The 5755-nt window shown below is 51.6% G+C and overlaps 1 protein-coding gene and 1 non-coding gene across 2 annotated transcripts in view; one reads left to right on the top strand and one right to left on the bottom strand.

The window, feature by feature from the left end:
• Positions 1-5237: 5237 nt before the first annotated feature.
• Positions 5238-5328, bottom strand: TRNAR-UCU. The gene is given in 2 exon segments: positions 5238-5273; positions 5292-5328. It is a non-coding gene; the product is annotated as a tRNA-Arg (tRNA).
• Positions 5329-5399: 71 nt separating this feature from the next.
• SLC27A4 (solute carrier family 27 member 4) overlaps positions 5400-5755 on the top strand; it is a 17435-nt gene continuing 17079 nt past the window's right edge. The window contains exon 1 of the mRNA XM_029920187.1: positions 5400-5456. The gene's annotated coding sequence lies outside the window, so the exon portion shown is untranslated. The remainder of the gene's footprint in view (positions 5457-5755) is intronic.

Raw genomic sequence — 5755 nt, 5'->3', positions numbered from 1 at the left:
TTGAGTGTTTTGGGGAGCCAGCTCCCCATTATGTGGCCCAGAGATGGGCAAGGAATTACCTGAAATAACTAGAACACAGGCCACTGGTCTTCCTTGGTTGGGTTTCCAATGCCTCAGTTTCCCTATTGGTAATAAAGGCTACAATTTATATACAGCTGTACTCTGTGCCTAAGCAACTGAGCTGCATTACTGCACTGATGCCTCCCAACAACCCAAAGAGAAAGGCCATACTATTGCTTGCATTTTACTACCGAGGCAGCAGGAGCAGAGCTGGGTCTGGAACCAGGGACCTCTCCAAAACCTGCCCCTCACGGCCACTCCAGTGCCTTAGCCCTCCTTGTGCTGACTGCATCCCAGCCCAGGACTCTCACTGGCGGAGCTGGGAGGCTGGAGGCCTACCGCAGAACCAGGGCCTTTTCCAAGAGGGAAGCCTTGTCCTGAGCTATTTGAATTTCTGCAGAAAGAAGAGGGGATTAGGATGAGCTTTCCATATCTAACCCTTCCCTGCAGCACAGCCCATCTTTCCAGACCCGGCATGTTCCCACGGCTTCCCAGGGTCCAGGCACCCCCCTACCCCTAGGTCAGTACAAGTCGACAGTGCCAAGTTGGGGGGGGAAGGGCCGACTCGCAGATGCCCTTCTCTGCCCAGCCCGGGAGTTCACCTGCTCCAGCCGCCTGGTGCCTGAATGGCCCTGGGCCTTTAGAGCATTCGAGAGATGGGCAGGGTGTCACGATTAGCTGGGAATGAAGTCTGGTCTCCAGATCTTAGAGTGGCGTTTTTACCACCAACTCGTGATTGGAAAAAAGTTAAACACAGGCAACAGCTACCACTTACTGAGTTCTTAGCACAGCCCGTAAGGTTCTGCCAACTTCTACCTAGAAACTTCCACTCTTCATCTCAATAAACCGTGTTGGCCTTCTGTTTTTTGCTGCTGTTGTTTGTTCTGTTTTGTTTTTAAGTTTATTTATTTTGAGAGACAGAGTGGTAGCAGGGGAGGGTCGGGGAGAGGGGAGGACAAAGGATCCGAAGCAGGTTCTGTGCTGACAGCCCGATGCAGGGCTCCAGCTGACGAACCATAAAATCATGACCTGACCTGAAGTCTGACACCTAACTGACTGAGCCACCCAGGCGCCCCTTCTATCTTTGGGAGTAGCATCCTGTCCCCAGGTCACTATATGGCCAACTACTTGTCATTCACATTTGTGCTCAAACGTCACCTCACAGAGGCCTTCCCTGACCCCCATTTGAAAGGTTCCCTCCCCCTTGCCACACCACGTCACCTTTTCTTCCCAGCACTTACCACTCTGAAATGATCTCATTTTTGTTTTATGTTTTTTATTTATTTTTGAGAGACAGAGACAGCTCAAGCAGGGAGAGGGTCAGAGAGAAAGGGAGATACAGAATTCGAAGCAGGCTCCAGCTTTTGAGCTGTCAGCACAGAGCCTGACAACGGGGCTCGAACCCACAAACCGTGAGATCATGACCTGAGCTGAAGCCGTACGTTTAATCGACTGAGTCACCTAGGTGCTCCACGATCTCATTTTTTTTTTTCTTTTGAGAGAGCAGGGGAGGGGCGGGGGACAAAGGATCCAAAGCAGGCTCTGCGCTGACAGCAGTGAGCCCCATGCCGGGCTCAGATTCACAAACCTTGAGATCACAACCTGAGCCAAAGTTGGATGCTTAACCAACTGAGCCACCCAGGCGCCCCATATTTGTTCATTTATTTACAAGTTCTCTGCCCCATGAAGGCGGGGACCTTGTTCTTTACCTTGGCTGCTGGGAACAGTGCTTGGCACACGGTACGGGCCGGCTGCTTCGTCGTGGAAAGCACGGATGCTAAGCTCTGTGCACAGAACCCCACATGCAAGAGTACATTCGGCCCCCACAACCACCTCACTTCACAGTGGAGACCTTGGGGAGTGTCCTCAAGCCACACATCTGGGCTGCGGTGGAACTCATTCTGCGACACCCAGGTCTTGAGTCCTCTTCTGGTAGCTCAGGGAAGCCCCCTTTCCCTCTGCTTGATAAAAGCCACACGTAGCTGGCCTCAGAGCCACGTTTGGGGGCACAGGCTCCAAGGACAGACAGACCCGGCCTGGCCACTGACCAGCACTGCATCCTTGCAGTCATCCTGTCACCCTTTGAGCCTCTGGCTCCCCACCTGGAAAACGGGGAGCGTATGCATCTCCCCCACCACAGGGCTGGTACACATGTGTAGTGTTAGCACATAGTAAATATTTAGGAAATGGAAGCTGTGTGCCAGGAAGGTCCTTCAAGGCCTCTGAAGTCACCACGTGCAAACAATAGCACGCAGCTCCGGTCCTTCCTAAGAGCCTGAGAAGTCTCTTCCCTGCCCCCAGGGTAGACTCCTCAGCCAGCACACACACTCCGGTCACATTTCCCACCACAAGGTTCCCCCCTCCCCTCCATGTGTCCCGATGCAAAGCCGGCCGGTCTCCAGCTATTTCACAAATACCTCTGAGCGCTGGCCAAACGCTGGAGGCCCTGCAGTGATGGAAGCCGCTGCGTCCCGTCCTGTTGGGAGTTGAGTGGTTATGGAAGCTGAGGGCCTTCAACATGACCGCCCTGTGCTGAGAGCTTGATGTGCGTCAGCTCCTTGAGTCCTTACCCACCCCCAGGAGGCAGGGACCATGATGACTGTATCCCCATTCTATAAATGAGGACACTGACGGGGCGTCAGTCAGTAGAGGATGGGACTCTTGACCTCAGGGTTGTAAGTTTGAGCCCCATGTTGGGTGTAGAGATTGGTTACAAAGCAAATCTAAAAAAAGAAAACAAGGACACTGAGGCTCTGTGAGAAGAGGTGATTTGCCCAGTGCCTCCCAGGCAGGGCTGGGAGTGTAACCCAGACGTACCCGACTGAAAAGCAAAGAAGACAAGTCAATAATGTGTGGCAGGCATTGACAGGAGTATGGGGAGCACTTGGTGAGGGGGCCTATTTAGTGATCTAATCTCCACCTGCCTGGGTATCCCACTAGACTGTAAACAACTTGAAGACAGGCTGTCTTGGTCCCTCTATGTCCCCTTGCATCTCGGCCGCTTTGGCTTCACCATTGTGACCAGGCTAGGTGAAGGAGGACTCTCCAAACTCTCGAGTGCCCACATTGTATATGACCTCAGCAGATGATGTGGACATGATCGGGTTTACATCCATGGATCCTGGTGCAGATCAGGTCAGAGCCTGCAGCTCACTCGTGCTGTCATTCAACGAACATTTACCAGGCTTCTGTTATTTGCTAAGCCCTGTGGATATAATCAGAGATAATCTCCATGTCTAGATTTTACATGAGCTTTGTGGTCAGTGAGCTTGTAAACTACAATGATAAATAGATGAAACACAAACTCTGTGAACTGAGCACTAGTAGTATGTCCTCATTTTTATATATAAGAAGAGGATGGGCACCTGGGTGGCTCAGTAGGCTGCACGTCCGACTCTGGCTCAGGTCATCATCTTACAGTTCGTGAGTTTGAACCCCGTGTCAGGCTCTGTGCTGACAGCTCAGCGCAGAGCCTAGAGCCTGCTTCAGATTATGTGTTTCCCTGTCTCTCTGACCCTCCCCAACTTGTGCTCTGTCTCTCAAAAATAAACATTAAAAAAAAGAAGTACAGGGGTGCCTGGCTCAGTTCAGTGGAGCATGTGACAACTCTTGATCTCAGAGTTGTGGGCTTGAGCCCCACGTAGGGTATAGAGATTACTTTAAAATTATTTATTTATTTATTTATTACTATTTTTGAGAGAAAGAGAGCATGAGCAGGGGAGGGGAAGAGAGCAAGGAAGATAGAGAATCCCAGGGGCGCCTGGGTGGCTCAGTCAGTTAAGCATCTGACTTCAGCTCAGGTCATGATCTCATGACTCGTGAGTTCAGCCCCGCGTCGGGCTCTGTGCTGACAGCTCAGAGTCTGGAGCCTGCTTCGGATTCTGTGTCTCCCTCTCCCTCTGCCCCTCCCCTGATTGGGATGTCTCCATCTCTCTCTCAAAAATAAATAAACATTAAAAAAACATTTTAAAAGAGTGAGACACTTAACCGACTGAGCCATCCAGGTGTCCCCAAAAATAAAATATTTTTTTAAGTTAGAGAGAGAGTAGGGGAGTAGAAGAGAGAATCCCACGCAGGCCTTGCACCGTCAGCAAGGAGCCTGGCATAGGGCTTGATCTCAATAACTGTGAGATCTGGGGCGCATGGGTGGCTCAGTCGGTTAAGTGTCTGACTTTGGCTCAGGTCATGATCTCGTGGCTCATGGGTTCAAGCCCCGCATCAGGCTCTGTACTGACAGCTAGCTCAGAGCCTGAAGCCTGTCTTTAGATTCTGTGTCTCGCTCTCTCTCTGACCCTCCCCTGCTCTCTCTCTCTCAAAAATAAATAAAAACATTAAAAAATAAAAAAGAACTGTGAGATCATGACCTGAGCTGAAACCAACACTTGAATGCTTAACTGACGGAGCCACCCAGACGCACATAAAACCTTAAAAAAAAAAAAGAAAGAAAAAGAAAAGAAATGGAGACTTTGAAGAAACGCTCAGCTAAGAAGCTGACCCATGTCTGTTGGATGCCAGTACCCATGCCCATCACCACTGTACCACATTGTCTCCTGAATGTAATACCCGTGAGGGAGATGGAGCTTTAATTTACCTAAGTCCCCCAAAAGGATGCACTTTATACCCTGGAATAAATAGGTCCAAGTACTTATCAGACCAAAATTTCATTTTTGATACCTATGACTAGACCCTGAAAACTGCCCATCCCACCCCCCTTTAAGGACTTCTTACTGGACTAAGGATTTAGTGGACGTATTTAAGGATAAGAGGTAATTGTGGAGGCCCAACATGTTTGATTATCAAAGAACCAAGTTTTCAGAGGTCTCTCAGAGTCACACAGGGCTGGGAAGCTGGCCAATGGCCCAGGACTCAGCAGGTGGCATGACAATATATAGTCATAGGCTTAGAAGTTAGCCAATTTGCTGCAGGGTCCAGAGCGATCAGAGGCCAAAGTTAGGTACAGGTCTTCAGATTCATGCTCTTTGTACCACTAGGTGTGCCAAACTTCTTACAAGGTACTGTAGATAGAAGGGATTCCTAGGCAGCAATCCTGATGTCACATTTATTGCTGTACCAGAGGCAGAAGGGCCAGCTTCCTGTCTGCAGATCTTCTGAAACTTGCAAAGGTACTGAAGGCCGTAAAATATCCACATGAAAGTGAAGAAGGAGGTATCAAAATTCGACTCTGGTGGGACTCGAACCCACAACCTTTGAATCACCACACCAGGATTGGCTAGAAGTCCAATGCGCTATCCATTGCGCCACAGAGCCGGCTACTGAAGCCTCCCCCGGCTCACCTCTCAGCCTAAGCCACCCTTTTAGCGTTCTTCTAGGTGTGGCTTTGGCCTCTTCGGAACACTACCGGTGTCTGCGCGTGGACTCTGGATTCTCTGCCCACGGTGGGAACCGGGATGTTTCCCCACGCTTCCGAACGCCCCGGACTGGCGAGCTCAGGACCCACTCCCCGCCGCGGGTCTCCTCCCGTGCCGGGGGTCTCCGCTGCAGGGCAGGGCAGCTCGGTGCGGACTACAATTCCCAGCTTGCCGCGCGGGATGCCGCCCGAGACCGTCGCGCGCGCAGGGCGGGCTGGGCCGGGCGGCGTCGGCGCGTTGGAGCTGCGCGTCGCCGCGGTCTCTGCGGCTCTCCGACCGTGGGGAAGGCACGGGGGGCGGTGCTGCGGGACGGCGCAGCCGGTTTG

This window comes from Suricata suricatta, chromosome 13 (genome assembly GCF_006229205.1).
Source record: "Suricata suricatta isolate VVHF042 chromosome 13, meerkat_22Aug2017_6uvM2_HiC, whole genome shotgun sequence".
Taxonomy (NCBI): domain Eukaryota; kingdom Metazoa; phylum Chordata; class Mammalia; order Carnivora; family Herpestidae; genus Suricata; species Suricata suricatta.
The sequence above is the reverse complement of the archived record's forward strand: the minus strand, read 5'-3'. Positions and strand labels throughout refer to the sequence as shown.